Below are 23,733 nucleotides of genomic sequence, written 5' to 3' on the forward strand. Positions count from 1 at the left end.
TGCTATGGAGTTGCTAAGAAACTCAGAATAATTTTTAACAGGCTCAAAGCAAGATGGTTGTTAAGGCATATCTATTTGTTGTTAAAGTGTTATAATTATTTTAGTTTGTTCCAGTTTGGTTTCTAGGGTGTTGATGTCCAGTTGCTAGGGTGTTGCTATGGAGTTGCTAAGTAACTCAGAATACTTTTTAGCTGGCTCCCACAAAGCAAGATAGTTGCTAAGGCATTTTTATCTTTTGTTAAAGTGTTCTGATTGCTTGTAGTATGTTGCAATTTAGTTTCTAGGGTGTTGCTATGCAGTTGCTAGGGCGTTGCTGTGGAGTTGCTAAGAAATTCAGAATACTTTTAAACTGGCTGTCACAATGCAAGATGGTTGATATGGCATTTCTATCTGTTGCTAAAGTATTATGCTTGATTTTAGTATGTTGCAACTTGATTTCTAGGGTGGTGCTATGCAGTTGCTAGGGCGTTGCTATGGAATTGCTAAGGAACTCAGAATAGTTTTTAGCTGGCTCCCACAAAGCAAGATCGTTGCTAGGGAATTTCTGTCTGTTGCTAAAGTGTTATGATTCATTCTAGTATGTTGCAGTTTGGTTTATAGGGTGTTGCTATGCAGTTGCTAGGGCGTTGTTATGAGTTTCTAAGAAATTTGGAATACTTTTAAACTGGCTGTCACAATGCAAAATGTTTGCTTAGGCATTCCCATCTGTTGGTAAAGTGTTCTGATTGATTTTAGTATGTTGCAATTTGGTTTCTAGGGTGTTGCTATGCAGTTGCTAGTGCATTCCTATGGAGTTTCTAGTTTTTAGCTGTCTATCCTGTTGCTGAGGTGTTCTGATTGGTTGTAGCATGTGTAATGTGCTTGCTAGGGTACTGCTATGGGGTTGCTAGGGCATTCTAGATGGTTGATAACTACCACAATGCATGATCGTTGCTAGGGCATATTTATGCAGTTGGTAAAGTGTAAGTCTATCGGGGTGTTATTTCACCCATTTATCATGTATAAACCAGAAACTTCTCAGAAAAGAAAGGTTTGATTGAATCACAGTCTGTGATATCACATTCATTTATGAGTCTGTGTTTAAATTGTCTGGCTTGATCTTTTGTTTTGGTGTCTCGCTTGAAAAGCAGCCAGTTCATCGAACAAAAGCCGTTCTCAGCAGGCCTGAAACACAATACACTGTTTGGAGGAGCAAATCAGATCAGCCTATTGATCCTGTGTTGTTTTATTGCCTCCGTAAATTCTGCTTTTCTTCAGTAATGGTTGTTTCATACAGGCCAATGAACACCTTTTGAAGTTAATTAAGTGAAAAGTGAACGAGTTCGAGTTGTAAAGTCTTAAAGGGCCGGTATTTAATCAAGTCACAATGCGCAGGATGTATTTGTCATGTTATGCGTTTTCACTGTCCTTATTTCCAGCACAGATTTATGACAAATTGTGGTCTGATTCCAGATTACATGAATAAAACTGTAGTTAGTAATGTAATCAGATTACTCTTTGATTACTTTTAGATTACTTTTCACCTAACCCTTTATCACATTGATTTGAATAGGATAATCTTGTAAATAAACCACTTACCTGAAAAGGTAAAATATTTAATTTGTTAACATGCATGCAATGTGACCTTTAACCAACGTCAGAGAACCGTGAACTGAATTTGAGCACTTTACCACCTAGCACTGGTTATTTCATAAGATATAGCAGTTTTAGCTGCACTTCCTATGTATCGTTCATCTGCATGTTTACACTTTTATCTTATTATATTGCTTTATAACCTTTAAGACCAGTCTATATGTCACTAACCAGCATCAATATGACAAAAAATAGTTTGTTTATTCTGTATATCTAGGCCAAATCAAACCCAGACTGTGGGTTAATTGCACCGCGGCTTCCGCATCTTTTGCGCTGCATGTCGAGTGTTTTATTACCGTCATGTGTCTATCAGCACAGATAAGAGTCAAGCAGGAGCTGTTGACACATTTCATAAAGGCCTGACGCGCACAAAGGGCTGTCAAACACGGGGCTTCTGTAAGCAAACACACTCCACTGTCACAGTGTTTAATAAGGCTCTCTGTGTCAGGCAAACGCCACCCGTGGAGATCAATCCACACTTCACATCTGGAGGAACAGAGAGCCTGTTAATGCCGCGAGCCATTCAAACACGACTGCTTGAGTGTAGATTAGCTGGTCTATAGGTATCACTCATGTTTTATATGTGTGTATTTCCTGAAAAGATCATTTTTAGGAATAATACTCTTTTCAGAAGTCATCCAACCAGTGCTGTATTACACACTATTTCAAGCACTAATCTATGAGACAATAAGATGAAAACTGACATCAAATTAGTTTTATTTTTAGAAAGACAAGAAAAGAAAAGCAGATGGCCAATGGGAGTGCCACAGTTAGTCGGCACTTGCCCTCAGGTGAATGCAAATAGTTCTCGTTTACCCGGTTTGGCTGCCCTCACGCCTTTATCTATGTAAATGCTCTTAAACTGCCAGACAGTGAAGGTGGCGTCTTGTGTGTTTTTGCTGGATTTTCATTTGAGTGAGACATACATTGTATTATGACTTTCAGTATTTTACAAACATTGAATGTGAATCCTAAATATGGAGATGTTTTAATCCCGTAGCGACACCTCAGCAACTGCATAGCAATACCTTAGCAACCATCCAAAACAATCACATTCTGACTGTCACCTTAAAACACCCTATCCACTGCATAGCAACACCCTGGCAACCACCCAAAACACCCTAGCAACTTATAACACTCTGGGAGCCACCCAAAACATCCATTAACTGCATAGCAACACATTAGCAACCATCCAAAACAGTCACACTCTGACTGTCACCTTAAAACACCCTACACTGTAGCAACACCCTGGCAACCTCTCAAAAGAATATAGCAACTAGTAACACTCGGGGAACCACCCAAAACATCCTAGCAACTGCATAGCAACACCACAGCAACCTCCCAAAACACTATAGCAACTAGTAACACTCTGGGAACCACTCAAAACATCCTAGCAACATCATAGAAACAACGTGACAACCACTCAAAACACTCTAGCAACTAGTATCCCTCTGGGAATCACCCAAAACATCCTAGCAACTGCATATCAACACCCTGGCAACCGAATGCCCTAGCAATTACGCAGAACACATAGTACCATGACTTCTGCACAGGCAAGCATAACTTAGTCTAGCATTTTATGATGCATTACATTTTGATCAGAGAGAAATGAGGGTGATTTTATTCAGCAGTGTGGATACAGATAAAGGAAATGCAGAACTGTTGGTATATTTATTCCGGATGATGTGTAGGTCAAGCAAGTTTGCATGTGAGATGATAAAATTACAGAAAGGAGTCTTACTTTAATGCGATATTGAAGACTGCAGAGATGGGTTTGCAGACTAGAGTACATTAAAGAGCTGCTTTAATTCAATAACCCTCCACTGCCAGATACAGTGTCACAGCTCGTTTTGATTAAGTACACCAACAAGCACGGTCCGTGCGCGCGAGAGCAAGAGCGTCTATCATGGAAGGCGAGATGGAAGTATCTTGTGAACAAACCATGCTCGTCATTAATGGAGTGTTTTATTAGCTTAAAGCCGGCTGGAATGGAGTGGAGTGCTTGTGTATCGGCCGGAGCAGACATGCAGTGTGTGTGTGTGCGTGAAGCGAGGCGTTTGCACTTACTTTCAAATGGTCTGATTCATTTTCTGCATGAAAGGCTCTCAGTGAGCTGACTACAGCAGCCGCTGGCCTGCTCAGATTTATGGGCTATAAAAGCAGCAGGGTATCTGACCACTACACCAGCACACACATACATGCACACCGCCCACTCACAGACTGCATGGACACACCCATACACACCATCCATCCACTGATCAACCTCAGCTCACTTCATCTGTGGTGCATCTCTACATCCTTTCCTTTCACTTTCAGTTCTCAGATGAATAATTTGTATATAGTTGTACAGAATACAACTTATTCTGAAATGTAAATATAAATAAATAGTGTATGAAATAATGAAACAATAAGTAATAATATTGAATATTAAATAAGTATTATAAACAAGAATGAACACAGGTTGAAAGATAGAGATATTAAATTTTGATATGTGATTACAAAAACAAACATTTGTATTTGAAACAGCATGCGCTGATGAATTATGTACAATGAAACCAAGAATTTAGAAATTAAATCGTCAGTTTTTATTTCATGTTGACCATAACATAGTACATGTTTATCAACATGGTTGTTGGTCTTGGAACATCATTTTAATCAACCAATCAGATTTTAAGGTTAGTTTTAGAACTTGATAAACATTTTTATCAACCAATCATGTGCTTCTGATTCTATGTCTATAGAATATACTAAGTGAAAACATTGCAGATGTTTAATAGTGTGAAGTGTAATTTGAGCACCTGCAGAGAATGTTGATCTAAGAACATGGCAAATAGTGGTCAAACACCAAGCCCAATGGCAAACAGGTTGTTCCTTAACACCTCCTAAAACAAATGTGACCCACATTTATTCTTATTCTCAAATAAAAATCCATTATTGTATTTACACGATTGTTCTAAAGCTTTCTTAGAAGAATCAGAATTGCTCAGACCGGGTCTCCTTCAATTCTTTAATTCCTCAATGTGATTAGAGCGGACCGGTACAGAGTAAAAAGTCTTTTTAAAGGCTGATCTCCAATCAGCTCCATTGGCGAGCTGATTGCTATATCTTGTCTCCCAGCCGCTGGTACTGCAACTTCATTATCTCTGGGCATTATGGGAGGGCTTGTGGGAAAATGGGGATCTCACAAAGTGCCTCTTAGCTCTATGAATAGCTCTGATCAGGAACATGATGCTACAGTAAACTGAAAGGACAGGACGTATGTGAGTGGATGTCATGTACTCGACGTCCTCTGACACTCCATGTTAGCAATATGCCTTCTCAGTTCTTGGATCCTTTTCTTTTAGTAATATCCTAAAGGAATAATTCACCCAAAAAATAAAGCATTATGTACTCACCCTTATGTGGTTTCAAACTCATACAGTATGCTGTTATTACCTGTGGAACACAAGAGGAGAGTTTTTTAAGATTTTTACTGCAGTCAGTGCTGATGTTGAATATCAAAGACATCAAATGTGACTGGTTTGTTTGTCTCTTGATTAAAATCTGACATTACATATCTAAAAAGAAATCTTAAACCTATTTTATTTCTGCTAGGAACATTTCTTATTTTCATTTATCTTGATGTACTAAAATATCTCAAAGTAAAACTGAAATAAAAATGATAAAAACTATGTAGACATAAAAACACTTAAAATGGAAAATATATTTATTTCTTTATTTGTGATCACATCACCAATGTGCTGATGAATAAATAATAAAAAAATATATAAAATAATAAAAAACATAAATAAAATATATATAGGCCTAATAAATAATTTTAAGAAATTTTTAAAATAAAATGTAAAAAAATGAGTGTGTATCTATCAATATATATATATATATATAATTTCATTTTTATTAATTTTATCTTAATGTACTAAAATAACTAAAACTTAAATTAAAAAAAGGCAAAACACTATTTAAACATTTTTTTTTAAAAATGTAAAAATATTTTATATAAATTAACTGATGTGAAGTTTTCAAAAATATATATTATTTGTGTTAACTTGAAAAAAACAGCACACAGGAGTAAATAATAAAAAAATAACATTGCAACTTTAATTTAAAAAAAAAAAAATATATAAAAAATAATAAAGTTTAGCACTTAAAATACTTAGTACTAAAATAACTGAAAATAAATAAAAGCTAAATACTAAAATACCCCAAAAAATTGCTAGAACTAGCAATGAAAATATGCAATATAAAAATGAAACCACATTTTTAAGAAAAACTATAAATAAAAAATAAAGTACTAGAACACTGTAGTGTAGATTTGCAAAATAAATAAAAAACTTTTTATGTGTACTTAAAGTAAAAGACAACGGCATGGAACAACATAATGATGAGAGAATAATGGCAGAATTTTCACTACCACTAAAAATAGAGGGAAAATGTAGTAAGGATTATAGTTAAAGCCCAAACTGAATGCTAAGCCTTAACCAAACACTACAATCTGATTGGCTGATGTTAATATTGTGCCAGGACCAATGTGGATGTCCAGGAACATGTCCTACATAATCATGGTCACTCAAAGGTTTATGCTAAAGAGCTGCTCTGAAATACAATAACTCATTTGCAACACATCAATTTGGATGAACTCTTTCAGATAACCACAAACACAGCATTTACAAGTGACAATGTGTTGTTGACATTGTCTAGACACACACAGCACGCATGCAGTCGTCTCACGCAACACTGGAAGATAAAATGCATTCATATGCCCTGTGTAATCGATTAACAGTAATGCAATTAATAAAGAGTGAAAGACAACGTGTAAACATCCTCGTGATTCATCATATCAGCGGTTGACATTAACAGCAACAGCAGAAATGGTTTAAGTGTATTCCATTGCAAAAGACTTAAGAAATCCTGTTCGTCCAGTTAAACGAGCAGATAAGTGTCGTATTTCATAAGAACACACTGTTACAATGACCTGAATTCCTCTTGGTACGAATCCCCTGCCATTATCACTAAACTATGGGTTTCATAGCACGTAAGTACTAGGTTAGTGGTGCTTGAGACCTCCTTATCATCAATCAGCCAATCAACAATACAGTGGTTTTCTTTGCCCGTAGCACAAATAGAGGAAATCCAGCCGCCTTGCATCCATTTTCAGGCCACGTTAGGGTAAGATGTGCCGCGAGGGAGAAGTCTTGTGCGACTGCCTTCGCAACCATGTGTGAGAATGGCACTTTGGTGAGATGGAGCAGATGCACATGTAACGAGGTCATGCTATATCTTACTGTTGTTTCTGTCTCAGATTGTTTAATTCGAAGCTTACGTAGGTGACAGATTAGAATATGTGACAGCCTCTACAATAACTTTCACAGTTTACCCCGTGGCCTGTACTATAAAGTCATTTACTGTCGATTAAACAAGCACTTTAGGCGTTAACAGGACTTTTAACCTCGCTAACCCGTTTCACACTAGGGCTTTTTACACTGCGCTTCACCCTGGGTTATTGTCTTGTTAAAACTGGAGGTAAAGCCATTTTTAAGCTGGAGTAAAACAACTTTCACACTTGTAAATTTCAATTACAATGCTAATAGTATTTGAAACAATACACATATTTAAATATTTGTTTAAGCTTTCCATTGATGTATGGTTTGTTAGGACAGGACAATATTTATGTATAGAGATACAACTGTTTGAAAATTTGAAATCTAAGGTTGCAAAAACATCAAAATATTGAGAAAATCACCTTTAAAGTTGTTCAAATGAAGTTCTTAGCAATGCATGTTACTAAGTTTTAATATATTTTCGGTAGAAAATTTACAAAATATCTTCATGGAACACGATCTTTACGTAATATCCTAAAGATTTTTGGCATAAAAGAAAAATCGATCATTTTGACCCATACAATGTATTTTTGGCTATTGCTACAAATGTGCTACTTAAGACTGGTTTTGTGGTCCAGGGTCACAAATAATGTTATTTAGTTGTTTAGGAGCAGACAACCAATGATACACCAGCTTCACATCATTATCAGTTTGGCAAAATAAATAATAATTTAATTTAATTTAATTTAATTTAAAACGCATTTTTGTGCCACAATTATTTTTTAAATATATGCTGTAAACAGCGAAGCTCAACAAAATATATTTTTGAAATAGAAAATATATTTACTTTCAACCTTCATACAGCAAAATATATTTCAAAATGTATTTTAGGGGCAAGAAAACACATTTCCGATCTTATAGGAGCCTACATTTAGGCTAAGTGTAAATATGAATAGCCTAGATCAAAACTACATTTATACTGATTTAATCATTTGTAATTATTTAATTAATTTATTATTTCATAACCTACTATTTTTTTAATCATATATTATAATATTTTGGAAAAATGGCCACAAATGACAAAAAAATGGCCAAAACATATATATTTGTATATATATATTTACGTATATACATTTTTGGCCATTTTTTGTGTATATATATATATATATCTATATATATATATATATATATAATTTATTAGTTTATTTTTTCAAATGTGACATATGTAAATACATTTACTTAGACTGAAATAGACTAAGTAAATGAAAAAAAAAATAATTTTTTCCCCCATAATAGACCAAAAATGTATGTATGTATGTATATTAAATAAAATGTTATATTATAAAAAATATTATAAAATGATTTTATAATATATTTGCGGACATATTTACGTATATACTTTTTGGCCATTTTTGTATACTATTAAACTAATATATAAAAATCATATACAAAAAAATAATTAAAAATGTATATAACATGCACATATATGCATGTATACAATATATACAAAAATCATTATGTGTATATATTCAATAATTATGCATGCAAACAATATATATGTTTTAACCACTTTTTTTGGCCGTATATATATATTTTTTTCAATAATATACAAAAAATAATTATGTGTATATATTCAATAAAACACAATAATAATGCATGCAAACGATATATATGTTTTATATATATAAACACACACACATATATAAGTCTTATATAAGAGAAAATGTTAAAATGTAGGATTGATTACTTACCCATAACCCAGTTTAAAATCTGAAACAACATAATGCAGGTTTACTTTAACACATGGTTAAATAAATACAATTTCAAATGTAAAAAGCCCAAACTAAACTATGAATCAAACTTAGCAGTAACTTAGGGAAATATTTACTTTTAGCCACAAATTAAATGGGAAAAACTTAGAAAACAAACAGCCGTTGAGATTCAGCAGAGAATCTAAGACTAATTCATATTAAGGAAGAAAAAAAGGTGAAAACACATTAAATAGAGTGGAATGGCGCGCGCCAAGAAGCTTTACCACCAGCGCTCGCGCGCGCTGCAGCAGTTGCCAGGGGATATCGAAGGGGAGGGGTTATGATTGGCTGAAGTGGGTCTGTTGCCTTGGCAACGGCAAAGGGGTTTGGTAGCGTTGCTGTGCGGCGTGATCTGTGCGCAGCGCGGATGGAGGAAACAGTTTGAGGCAGCAGAACGATCCGACTACTGACGCGCTCCAGCGGAAAACGGCTCCGCTTGCCTGAATGTGAGTAACCAAATCCAGTTTGCCGCTTGCTGTGGTGTCGACGGAGTTTATATTTATGAGACAGTCGCAGAAAGTTAACATTTCACAGGCAAGTTGACGTGAAAAAGCATGGGCGGATATCAGGCTGAGCTTCGGTTCCTGTATTGTTTCTCAAGTGCTCTTGTTTGTTGTCGTTCACATGTCGAATTTCACGGCGTTCTAAATTGGAATCATTTAAACGCGGGCATTCCATCGCTTCTGCCATGTGCTCGAATCCAGCAAACAACTTCTTTTGTGATCGAGGACACTTGCTCAAGTGTTCTCCCGCACTTCTGAGTGGAATACCGATATCTGAAATCATTCTGCGCGTCACTCTTTGTCTTTGTGAACATTGAAAGCGAATTCGCGCCGAACTCTGAATGTAACAAATCGATATTTCAACGTTCCATTCGTTTGATACATTCTATTGTCTGTTCACATCTGTACATGTGGGTAGTTGAGTACTAACATTCGCTGATATGAACTTTTTCCAACATATTTTTTTTTATTATTCACTGTCAGATCGTATGTGATAATACAAATATATAGTTTTAAAATATAAACGTAAAAAGTCATCATTTCGTTTATTTATTTTATTTTTAACTAGTTCAGTCACCTTATTGTTGCATGTCACTTAAATATTACTGTGGTGAGACATACTTTTTTTTGTAAATATGATGTCTCTCATTTATTAGAGGTCATAAAAATGCATAATACCTTAGTAAAGTGTTTAAAAAATACTTTTGGATGGAGCATGCGACATTGATTATAATGTCAACTACCCTTATTTCTGTCTAAACTGTTAATTATTAAAATTTGCCATCATATTTTGTTTTGGCAAAGCTTTTTATTTGAGGACAAAAGTGACAAGAAGAAGTCATTTGAGGCATTTTATTAGAGATGGATGGATTACGTCTATTATTTGGCCATTTTGAGGCAGCATTGCTCAATAATTGTGACCCTGGACAACAAAACCACTCATAAGGGTCAATTTTTCCAAAAAATTTGAAAGGCTGAGTAAATAAGCTTTCCATTGATGTATGGTTTGTAATGATAGGAAAATATTTGGTCAAGATACAGCTATTTGAAAATCTGGAATCTGAGGGTGCAAAAAAATCTAAATATTGAGAAAATTTGTCCAAATGAAGTTCATAACAATGCATATTACTAATCAAAAATTAAGTTTTGATATATTTACAGTAGGAAATTTACAAAATATCTTCATGGAACATGATCTTTACTTAATTTCCTAATGATTTTTGGCATAAAATAAAAAACAATAATTTTGACCCATACAATGTATTTTTGGCTATTGCTACAAATATACCCCAGCGACTTAAGACTGGTTTTGTGGTCCAGGGTCACAATTATGTCTATTCAATTAACCAAGTGTTGTCAATAAATTGCGCATTTCCTGTTATTAAATATTGCTATTATTTCCTATGGCTAAAGTCACAACAACTTATTATGCCAATAGGGTTGCAAGAAAGTGGGAAATTTCCAGTAAATTTAGAAACCATTCTAGAAATTTTGGAAACTTTCCAGGATTTTTTTTGAATCTTCCAGGGATTTTTAGAAAGTTTCCAGAAATTTACCGGAAACCCTGTATGCCAACGGTCATAGCTGCATTGTTGTAAATGCTAAAGCTTAGGTCTTGGCATGGCATCACTTTAAGAAAGTTAACAACTGTGGGAATTCTCTTCTAATCTTCTCAAGATGTTTTATTTAAGGGAAAAAGTAACATTTTATTAGTGATGGATGTTTTAAGACTATTATTTGGCTGATATTTGTCCATTTCAAGTCAGCATTGGTCAATAATTGTGTCAAGTCAATTAACTGGATCCAAGCATTGTCAATGAATTGTGCAATTCCTGTTGTCAAATATTATTTAGTAAATTAGCTGAGTTATATATGTGACCCTGGACCACAAAATCAGGGTCCATTTTTTGAAATTTAAATATTTGGTTGAGATTTATTTGAAAATCTGAGGGTGCAAAAAATCAGAATATTGAGAAAATCACCTGTGAAGTTGTCCAAATGAAGTTCTTAGCAATGCATATTACTAATCAAAAAATAAGTTTTGATTTATTTATGGTAGGAAATAAAAAAAAATATCTTTACTTAATATCCTAATGATTTTTGGCATAGATAATTTTGACTCATACAATGTATTTTTGGCTATTGCTACAAATATACCCGTGCTACTTAAGACTGGTTTTGTGGTCCAGGGTCACATATGATCTAAATGTAAAATTTTGGTGTTGATTTAGAAATATTTATATGAATTCTTAAGGGAAATGTATGTTTTAGATGCTGTAGGCAGTAACAGTTAGTTTATTATTGTAACCATTTCAATCACCTTCTTGCGTTTCACTTAAATATAATTTTTGTAAATATCATATTTCTCACTTATTAGAAGTCATAAAATGCATAATACATGTGTAAAGTGTTTAAAAATACTTTTGGATAAAGCATGTGGCATTGATTATAGTGTAAACTACCCATATTTCTGACTGAACTATTAATTATTAATATTTGCCACTATGTTTTGCCTTGCCTTTTATTTGAGGAAAAAACTGACAAGAAGACTTCAGAGGTGTTTTATTAATTAAGACTATTATCTGGCTAATATTTGGCCATTTTGAGTCAGCATTCGTTGATTATTGTGTCTGAGTGTCAGTACCGAAATCTAAGTATTGTCAAATAATTGCACATTTTCTGTTATCAAATATTGTTTTGTGAATTAGTTGAGTTAATGTTGTGTTTGTCTGTGTGTGTGTATATCTCAGCATTTGCCACTTTGCTTTCTAGACATGTCTGTTGGCATTGGTTATTAAAAAGCATATTGTTTTATTCTAAGTGAAAAAGTACGTTTTGATACAAGCAACGTACTAAAAGTCACTATCATGGGTAATGTGAGTCATAACACCTACACCACCAGAAATTTGTTGACATGCATGCTTGCCATACCACCTGTGTCAGGGAGATTTTAGACAGGAAACTTTACTGAGTAAATGACTTAGTTCCTCTCAGTTCTTTCGAGCTATTGCAGCATTTTGTAAAGGGGCCTGTCCGTTGCATGCTGCGGGGTCCATATGAGCTCCATTCACTGGAAGCTTGACCTCATTGACATTATGCAATCTGTTCACAGGATAATCACTTTCAGAGCAAGTCTGCTCATTGATTGAATATCCGTTGCTATTATTCCCCAAGGCTAAAGTCACCACAACTTATTATGCCAACGATCATAGCTGCGTTGTTGTAAAGTGATTAAATGAATCTCTTAAATGCTGAAGCTTAGGTCTTGGCATGGCATCACTTCAAGAGAAAGTTAACAGCCGTGGGAATTGTCTTGTAATCTTATCAAGATGTTTTTATGACACTGTGGTCACATGCATTGTGTAAGAGGTTAATGTTTGATACCAGTAATTGCAAAAGATTGTCAGCTAGAAAAGTTAGAAACTCTGGAATGGAAGATTTGGACAGAATTTGGTAGATTGGTAGCATTGGTTGCCACATTACCAGTGTTGGGGATAATGCATTACAAGTAACTAAAGTTACATACTCGGATTACTTTTTGAAGTAACTAGTGAGACCTGCATACACACAAGACCTGACTAGAGTTGGGAATCAAATTAAAAACCAGCTTAAAAATGTAACCGGATCTGTTTTTTTTTTTTTTTTCTTCTAGGAATTACTTCCTCAAAAATAAACGTTAAAGGAATTTTTGATGGATGGACACAAAAACGTTTAAATTTTTTTTTATTACTAGTATGGCTAAAGAATTGTTTTTTTTTGTACAGTTTGTGTACAGTTTTTTTTTTTTTTTTTTTTTTTTTTTTTTGAAAAGTTGAATTTAATAATGGTTGGAGATTTGAGAAAATTTACCAGCTATAAATATTTTTATTTTATTTTATATTATTTTTTAAATATTTTATTGTTTTGTTTTATTTTATTTTTAGGGTTGTCAAATGATTAATCACGACTAATCGCATACAAAATAAAAGTTTGAGTTTGCCTAATATATGTGTGTGTACTGTGTGTAATTATTATGTATATACAAATGCACACAAATTATATATTTAAGAAAAATGTTATTTATGTACAAAATATTTTTGTTTTATTTTATAAATTATATAAAAATTATAAAAAACATACTTGTAAATATTTTTTAAAAATATACATGAATGTGTTTGTATTTATATATACATAATAATTACACAATACACACACATATTTTAGGCAAACTCAAACTTTTTTGTATGCGATTAATCGTGGTTAATTGTTTGACAGCCCTATTTATTTTATTATTTAGTAATGCATTCATTTTAAATTTACAACAAAATATCTGAGTTACTTTTTCAAATAAGTAACAGGTTTTTTGTTCCCTTTTTTTTTGACTGAGACCTGATGATTACTGTAATTCTAGAATATGCATTTACTCACTTGCTGAAAAACAGACTCAGTATTCCTAAAAATAAATAAAAACAGTGAAATGCAAACTCAGTATGTGATGTGCAATAATTAAATGTTAAATAGCACAAATATACTTTGCATGTAATCTCACAGCTGACCATTGATCCAGTTCAACCAGACACAAAAATGACTTTAGTTAAACATCAAGGTGAGAAAAAGTAATGTAACACATGCAAATTAATAATGCAGTTTGTTACTTTTTTTAGGGAGCAATGCAATATCATTACTTTTAAAAGTAACTTTCCCCAACACTGTGCATTACTGCCATTGCACGGTAGTATCATAATGCTCAGACCCTAATAAAGAGGTGATACCTCATTAATGTCAAATAGTTTATTAATTAAGTTAAAGTCAGAGTGTTTAATTGTGCAGTTGAGAGGGTGGGTGGGTTGGTCAGTTCTCCACATTCGACAGATGTTGTTTGCTGACAGCAAGACCCAAGATAAACAGCACACAAAGACCAAAACAAGATAAAAGAAACAACTGCTCAACCTGTTGTTTAACTGCCAGTTGAACCGACTCCCAGTAGTTGATATATTTGCACTGTGTGTTTGGTGCACTTTTGAAAGGCAAACATTTCAGTTAGAAGTTTTTACAGTCTTCTCCCTTGGGAAAAGTGGTTTAAGTTACAAAAATAGCTTTTTATTTGTGAATTCCTTGAGAAAATGTTTGTTATTGGTGCTTTAAACAACCATAAACCAATGCAATTACTTAATTATGTTACTTATTTTTTTGGACATATTAGCCTTCAAGTCAACATGAAACCCAAAATGATTTTTTTACTTTAATGCACATTTATGGTCTTGTTCTAAAAGATTCATAAATGCACATTATGCATTTTATGTCTTCTTTTGTTTAGAGATTGGACATCATGCAATCAGTTATTTATGCAAAAATGATAATGCATCATTTTAAAATGCACAACTCAAAAACATGTCACATTATGAAAGTAAATAGTTTGCAAACACTATTTCATGTTGAGTTTAAAGTTGAATGTTTGTATTAAATGAGGGTGTGTGTTTTTAATTGCTTATATGTAATTATAGGTTCAAGAAGCACTTATATTAAGATTGTTTTGATCTGCAGAAATGTAATTAGAAACAATATATAAGATGACCTGGATGTAAGAATCCATCCTTGGGATGATCTGTGATTTCTGAGGTTTTTATTTCACATCACGTCAAGTTTCTGCCCCATTGAGAGCCTCTCACTGAAGTGAATGGTGAATAAATACCCCTTCACTGGTGTGTTTTAATGGACCACTCAAGTTAGTACTCCTATACATCACTAAAGCAAAACACTTTTGAAATGCATTGGAAGCTTTCTGGAATGCCTGTAGAGAACGGAAGTGTTCGCTGATGAGGATGTGGACTGGCTGAATGGATGTTTCCCCGGATGGGTGTTGCAGACATTGTGGGATGTCCTGTCTTAGACGTGGAACTAAACACACAAGGGAATTTCTCGCTCTGCCATTTTTTACTACAGGGGAGTTATGTCATGCATGCTGAGAACTAACTCTGAAACAAGAGAGAATACGTCAGAAGATGAGTGAAAACTGGATTACGTTGGTTGCGTGTTTAGTCAGCGATATGGGAAAGCTTGCGAGTGTTGCAACCTCAGAAATCTATGATGTGGGTTTATTGAGTTTAATTTAATTTTCTTAAAGAAGTCCACTTTCAAAACAAAAATTTACAGATAATTTACTCACCCTCTTGTCATCCAAGATGTTCTTGTCTTCCTTTCTTCAGTCGTAAAGAAATTGTTTTCTGAGGAAGACATTTCAGGATTTTTCTCCATATAGTGGACTTCAATGGTGCCCCCGAGTTTGAACTTACAAATTGCATTTTAAATGCAGCTTCAAAGGGCTCTAAATGACCCCAGCCGAGGAAGAAGGATCTTATCTAGCGAAACTTTTTGACCTCAAATGCCAACTTCAGAATCGTACTACGTCGCTACAGAAGTACCGACCCAGTGTTTACAAGTGTACATGCAAAGAAGATCAAACGCCTTTTACAATAAGGTAAAACGGCGATGTAGGACGATTTTGAAGTTGGAGGAGAAAATGAGATGGTTGTCGTCTTGACCCGGATTACACAGAGCACGCATTTGCATCACAGAGCTAGACAAGATCAGCATTTGAGGTCAAAAAGTATATATAAATTGTAGATGTTTTTAAAAAATAACAGGTCGTTTTGCTAGATAAGACCCTTCTTCCTCGGCTGGGATCATTTAGAGCCATTTGAAGCTGCATTTAAACTGCGTTTTGGAAGTTTAAAATTGTGGGCACCATAGAAGTCCACTATATGGAGACTTTACGACTGAAGAAAGAAAGAAATGAATGTGAGTAAATGATCTGTAATTTTTTTTTGTTCTGGAAATGAACTACTCCTTTAAGAGCCATTTCTTAAATGGAACAAATAACAAGGAAAAAAATCTAAAAATTACTTAATTATTTTATAAAATCGACACAAAAAAATGTAACATTTTTACAACAAGTATAATTAAAGATTTTTTTTTTGATTTGAGAAAATTTACCAGCCATAAATATTTTTTACCGGCAATGAAAATGGCTATTTTTATTTTATTTTATTTATTTTATTTTTAATTTTAATAAAAACTCAATCAATAAAGAAATATTGCTATAATAGTATTAAACCATGTATTTAAATTTAATTAATAATAATAATAATACCAACTAGAAAATTAGAAAATAAATTCAACACGTGAGTTTTTTAAACTATAGAGCTTTTATTTTGGCAGAAAACTACAGGGAAGCCTTTATTTTAAAATGCTTCTCTTTTGTAGTTCCTGTGGAGTAAAATATACTGCAAACCGAGTCACTTGTCAAGCGAAAAGTGAAGGGATCATTTATATAATTATAATGCATTCTTTGTAACTTGATATTCGCACTAAACCAAATCATGTTCTCAGAATTAAATTTAGAATTAAATTAAAAAAATGTACTGGCCAACTGGCAAGTAACACTATTTCATATGCTCACCAATGCTGATTTTTACTTTTGGCACTTGGTGAGTGTTAATTTTAGGTAATACCCTGTGAAGCTGATATAGCAATACATTTAAAACACAATAACAACTTCCTCAAAAGTATTGAAAGAATTCTTAGAGAAATCGCAGTCAGAGCCATTAGATTATATGTAATGCCCATCAGCAGTCTCAGCTCATCCGTCTGGTTTGTGGAATCAGTCAGCGTCCCGTGTTGACGCTCGTGTCTGTTGATGCTATCTGGCCTTTGTTTGCAGGTGACTGTCTGTAACGACTGCAGCTGCACGTCACTCGGCGGCTAGACGTCGCCCCCTCCTCGTCCTCCGCCTCCCTATTATTTATTATTTTCTTTCCACCCGATCAGGAGGAGGGACGAACCCCAAGATCTCCGAAGGCCGCAGTTGTCTTGGTTACGTGCGCGCGCTAATCCAATATAGGTGGATGCTCCAAATTTGGGTTGCAAAAATAGCTATTTCCTCTTGTGCAGAAATACTTTCTCCAACCTTTCTGCCAGTTTCTTACTTAGACGACTGGAAATCATAATTGATTGATTTTGGTCAGAATGCAGTGGAACTTCTGAGCAGTTCTGTAATTCTTTAAGACTAAGATATGATCAAACTGAACAGCAAATGATGTGTGTTGACAAATTGTTCATTTAATAGGGCTGTCAGTTATGAAGAATTCTTAGTAAATGTCGTAATATACCGATTCATTTTTTAGATTGATTTCGTATCAGTTTGCTAGAAAAGCACCTAAAGGAAGATCATTTTGTGATCACTTTTTAAAGGATGAGTAAATCATATAATAGTCTCAAAGTGACATCAGAAGTTTTATGAACTGTTTTATTTTCATATCATTGAACACAGTCCATAGTCCACAGCAATTCATATTAAATTTTAGTTTTTTAGAGGTCTTTCACACCAAATACGTTGATTTCTGTTTGCAAAATTTTCTACATGCACATAGTTTGGAAATCACAATTACAATGGGACTTTAGTCTGAATGAAAATTCTGTCTCCCTATTTTTTTTTTTTTTTTTTTTTTTTTTTTTTTGCATTTCCCAACAAAGATACAAAGCTTCTTAACAGTGGTGCACCAAAAAAAAAAAAAAAAAAAAAAAAAAAAAAAAAAATTATATATATATATATATATATATATGAATAAATAAAATATTAACACAATATTTAATTAATTAATACATTATTATTATTTCATGACTACTTTCAAAACACTAAACTCCTTACAGCAAGCAAAATAGTAATATAAAAAGAATAAAATAAAATGTACAGCAAATAATTATTGTAATACATTGCATATCAATAAAAGAAAAAATATAGTTATCATTATTATTATTATTGTTTATAATAATAATAATAATAATAATAATAATAACAATAATAATAATATTATAGGTCTTTTACACCAAATACATTGAGTTCTGTTTGCAATATTTTTATTACTTCTCTACAGTTCATTTTATTTCCAAATGAAGATGCAAAGCTTTTTAACAGTGGTGCAAAAATAGATAAATAAATAAATAAAAAATAAAATAAATAAATAATAAAATGCATTGTTGTTGTTATTATTATTATTATTATTATTATTATTATTATTATTAATAATTATTATTATTATTTTATTTCTTGAGTCCTTTCTAAACACTAAACACCTTACAGCAAGCAAAATGGTAATATAAAAAAATAATTAAATATACAACAAATTATGTGTATTAATGCTTCATGTATTTTACAAGACTGTCAAATCAATTAAAATTTGTAATTAAAGGTCCATAATTATTCTAATTCATTGCATATCATTAAAATAATATATATATATATATATATATATATATAAATGGATTGCAACATATTTTATAATAAATAAAAATTATATATATATATATGTGTATATATATATATATATATATATATATATATATATATATATATATATATATATATATATATATATGTACATATATATATCCATATATATAATTTTTCTTTATTATAAAATATGTTGCAGTCCATTTTTCAGTTGAGTTTTGTTAGAGGTCGTTCACACTAAAAGAGAAATTTAAATAAAAAAAATATTGCTTTGTCTTTGTGCAATAATGAGTTATTGCATTCATAAATTGCATCACACTAAATTGACAATCCTCCTATTTTATCACTTTTTTGTGCAGCCCTAGAGAATGATGGGAAATGTAGTATGGTCACACAACCCTGTCACCTCAAAAAACTGTCCAATAGGTATTTTCAGGCAAGAAAATGCATGCAAAGTTATACAGGGAATATCCAAAATTACAAAATATAGTGATTAATGCGTTTCCTTAATTGACACACCCTTTACTCAGGACTTATAGAAAATCCTGTGTTTTTCCACTGAAAATTACGACATTGTGGTGTCGCTCAGTGAGTGCTCATCTCATAAATATACAATAATTCAGACGCGACTTGAAGTAAGCATAAGTGCACTTGATGGATTAACTAGCGGGTTTAGGAGAGTTTAGGACGAGTCTTCCGTGGCTCATTAAATTCCTAAGACCGTTTATCTGGGATGAGAGACGCTCTCGTAGTCCTGCATCCGTCAGTTGGTCGCAAACAGAGCTGTTTGCGGAGAATCCCACGTGGCGGGCCCTCGCCGTGCTTTTCCCTCCCCCTTCGATCTCCGCGTCTGTCGTGTCTCAGCGCAGGGGATTTGATACATGCTGCCATTAGCGGTCGTTCTCCCATTGAAAGCGATGCTAATGTGACCGTTGGCCTGATTGCGAGGGAGAAAGTGAGTATCTGGACGCGCCTTGTGTCACTGCTAACAATGGCCCTTTGTGTAGGTCACTCCTTGCAGAATACATGGGGTTTGTTTAATTGAGATAGCAATAGGACAGCAGTGTTAGCCGTGGACGGGGCTTGATTACACACACCAGTGCAAAAACAAGAACAACCAGATTAGCAGATAACAGATTTTATTATCTGTGCAACAGAGCAAGACTTGAGTATAAGAAAATGGTGTTTGACCATAGGAATCGTAAGGAGTTGTGCCTTAGATGGTAAATTGAATTATATCAAACCGGTTTATATTAAGTATAAACTGGTTTGAAACCAATTGATTCATGAATTTTCTTGACCAAGGAACTGACTCATAATGATTCATTCATCCTGCTGAACGCTGGCAAGATAAGCAATAGAAAGCATATTGCATTCAGTTTCTATATTTTTAAAATGCAGCTTGTTCTTGTCAAAACGCCGACCCTACCTTTAATATTGATTTTTTTTTTTTTTTTTAATTATTTATTTAATTAAATTATCGAGCTAAACTAGTACTGACGGTGTCATGTAAGCATGGCTGAAGACACAAAAAGAGGAACAGATGAATCCAGTCAATCGAGTGAGTCATTTAAGCTGGAACCGCTCCGATTGATTCAAACTCCTGACTTCTTTTCATTTCAAGTGATTCACTAGCAAAAATCAGATCAAATTGGCCAATAATTTTCAAAATTTTGGCATCACTTGTAATGATTTTAAAAACCATTGTGTCACAATTTGATTCACTGTTTTGGTGCTGTAATCGGATCGTTTGTCCCAAATCATTTGAGTTGGATCAGAACTTTGTGTATCATGAATCATTTGATTCAGATCAGGACTTTGGATCGAGTTTGGGAATCATTTGATTTAGATCAGAACTTTGTGTATCATGAATCATTTGATTCAGATCAGGACTTCGGGTCGGGTTTGCGAATCATTTGATTTAGATCGGAACCTTGAGTCACTTATCGTGAATCATTTGATTTAGATCAGAGCTTTGTGGATTGTGAATAATTTGATTCAGATCGGGACTTCAGAGTGGGTTCTTGAATCATTTCATGAATTGAATGATTCCTGATCCGTGCTCCAGGTCCTGATCTGAAATGATGGTTTGTGAATCATTATTTAGCTCGGGGCTTCGGGGTGGATTGTGAATCATTTGATTTAGATCTGAACTTTGTGTATCATGAATCATTTGATTCAGATCAGGACTTCGGATCGGGTTCGCAAATCAGAACCTTGCATATCGTGAATCAATTGATTTTAAATTGGATCCTCAAGTCACATATCACGAATCATTTGATTTAGATCGGGACTTTGGAGCGGGTTCTTGAATTAAGTGAATGATTCCTGATCCGTGCCCCAGGTCCTGATCTGAAATGATGGTTTGTGAATCATTATTCAGATCGGGACTTCCTGGGTGGATCGCAGATCATTTGATTTAGATCTGAACTTTGTGTATCACGAATCAATTGATTTAAATTGGATCCTCAAGTCACATATCACGAATCATTTGATTTAGATCGGACCTTCAAAACGTGTATCGTGAATCATTTGATTTAGATCAGAACTTTGTGTATCATGAATCATTTGATTCAGATCAGGACTTCGGATCGGGTTTGCGAATCATTTGATTTAGATCGGAACCTTGAGTCACTTATCATGAATCATTTGATTTAGATCAGAGCTTTGTGGATTGTGAATAATTTGATTCAGATCGGGACTTCGGAGTGGGTTCTTGAATCATTTCGGGAATTGAATGATTTCTGATCCGTGCTCCAGGTCCTGATCTGAAATGATGTTTGTGAATCATTATTTAGCTCAGGGCTTCGGGGTGGATTGTGAATCATTTGATTTAGATCAGAACTTTGTGTATCATGAATCATTTGATTCAGATCAGGACTTCGGATCGGGTTCGCAAATCAGAACCTTGCATATCGTGAATCAATTGATTTTAAATTGGATCCTCAAGTCACATATCACGAATCATTTGATTTAGATCGGGACTTTGGAGCGGGTTCTTGAATTAAGTGAATGATTCCTGATCTGTGCCCCAGGTCCTGATCTGAAATGATGGTTTGTGAATCATTATTCAGATCGGGACTTCCTGGGTGGATCGCAGATCATTTGATTTAGATCTGAACTTTGTGTATCACGAATCAATTGATTTAAATTGGATCCTCAAGTCACATATCACAAATCATTTGATTTAGATCGGACCTTCAAAACGTGTATCGTGAATCATTTGATTTAGATCAGAACTTTGTGTATCATGAATCATTTGATTCAGATCAGGACTTCGGATCGGGTTTGCGAATCATTTGATTTAGATCGGAACCTTGAGTCACTTATCATGAATCATTTGATTTAGATCTGAACTTTGTGTATCACGAATCAATTGATTTAAATTGGATCCTCAAGTCACATATCACGAATCATTTGATTTAGATCGGACCTTCAAAACGTGTATCGTGAATCATTTGATTTAGATCAGAACTTTGTGTATCATGAATCATTTGATTCAGATCAGGACTTCGGATCGGGTTTGCGAATCATTTGATTTAGATCGGAACCTTGAGTCACTTATCATGAATCATTTGATTTAGATCAGAGCTTTGTGGATTGTGAATAATTTGATTCAGATCGGGACTTCGGAGTGGGTTCTTGAATCATTTCGGGAATTGAATGATTTCTGATCCGTGCTCCAGGTCCTGATCTGAAATGATGTTTGTGAATCATTATTTAGCTCAGGGCTTCGGGGTGGATTGTGAATCATTTGATTTAGATCAGAACTTTGTGTATCATGAATCATTTGATTCAGATCAGGATTTCGGATCGGGTTTGCGAATCATTTGATTTAGATCGGAACTTTGAGTCACTTATCTTGAATCATTTGATTTAGATCAGAGCTAAGTGGATTGTGAATAATTTGATTCAGATCGGGACTTCAGAGTGGGTTCTTGAATCATTTCATGAATTGAATGATTCCTGATCCGTGCTCCAGGTCCTGATCTGAAATGATGGTTTGTGAATCATTATTTAGCTCGGGGCTTCGGGGTGGATTGTGAATCATTTGATTTAGATCTGAACTTTGTGTATCATGAATCATTTGATTCGGATCAGGACTTCGGATCTGGTTCGTGAATCATTTGATTTAGATCAGAACTTTGCAAATTGCGAATAATTTGATTCAGATCCTTAGAGTGGGTTTTTGAATCATTTTGTGAATTGAATGATTTCTGATCCGTGCTCCTTGTCAGTTTCCATGTGAAATGATGGTTCGTGAATCATTATTTAGCTCGGGGCTTCGTGGGTGGATCATGAATCATTGAAATCGTTATCGAAAAATCCCAATATCACGATACATCTAGAAATGAGTAAACTCTGTAAACCTCTTTTAAAGATACCATCTGCATAATTCAAGTGAGCACTGAGGTAGTTTTAGGTTCATCTTGTCTAATTGAGTCAAGTGCTAAGTGTATTATGATTTGGGATTTTAGAGCACAGCTCTCACTTCTCTGTCAGCGCGGAATTATTTCTCTGAAATGGTTCACAGATATAGTCACTTCCTCTTTAGTTGCACTGAAGCTTGTCTTGACAGCAGAGTCACTTGTAGATTCCTGTTTCCAAAACAATAAAGTCAACAGATAGCACACAAAATGCAGGAAGTTACAAGAGCTTTGTTCAATTTGAAAACGGCATGCCATGTCACTGTTTATGAGAGTAAAAATGCAGGCTTTTTAATATGTAGGGAAGCCTCTTTGTTGACTGTGATTGAGCTGAAACTCTCAGCTCGAGTGGGCTCAGTAGGTTTACATGCTTAATGAGATCATATAATATTTCCTTTTGATTCATATCTGCAGTTACACTGAAATTAAGAAACAATCTGTTGTTTCTGAAGTGGCTCGTTTCGAGAGTGTCTTTGAACGTTCAGGCTTCTTCCACTTACTGTAGTACTTAATCAATCTGTGCTTTAATTAGTGTTTTGCGTTTGCATTTTATGAGTTTTGCATTATTCAAAGATGCTTACGTCGCATTCAGTGTATATATTTTATGATTTCGAGCATGGGAATTCCCTGTTGTACCAAATACAGCGTCTGCATCAGTACAGATCAAATGATTCATTGCTGACATCAGGTGCATTTGCGTGTTCGACAAAATACTGATAACCATCAAAAATCTGCAAGAGGAATGTGTTGTCACCAACTAGCAATGCACGTCAT

The 23,733-nt window shown here is 34.1% G+C and overlaps 1 protein-coding gene across 2 annotated transcripts in view; it reads left to right on the plus strand.

Annotated features, from left to right (window-relative positions):
- Window positions 1–9,089: 9,089 nt before the first annotated feature.
- Window positions 9,090–23,733, plus strand: part of foxn2a (forkhead box N2a) — a 49,038-nt gene continuing 34,394 nt past the window's right edge. For both annotated transcript variants that reach the window (XM_051126790.1, XM_051126791.1), the window contains exon 1: window positions 9,090–9,207. The gene's annotated coding sequence lies outside the window, so the exon portion shown is untranslated. The remainder of the gene's footprint in view (window positions 9,208–23,733) is intronic.

The sequence above is a fragment of the Labeo rohita genome, chromosome 13 (assembly GCF_022985175.1).
Source record: "Labeo rohita strain BAU-BD-2019 chromosome 13, IGBB_LRoh.1.0, whole genome shotgun sequence".
Classification (NCBI taxonomy): Eukaryota; Metazoa; Chordata; class Actinopteri; order Cypriniformes; family Cyprinidae; genus Labeo; species Labeo rohita.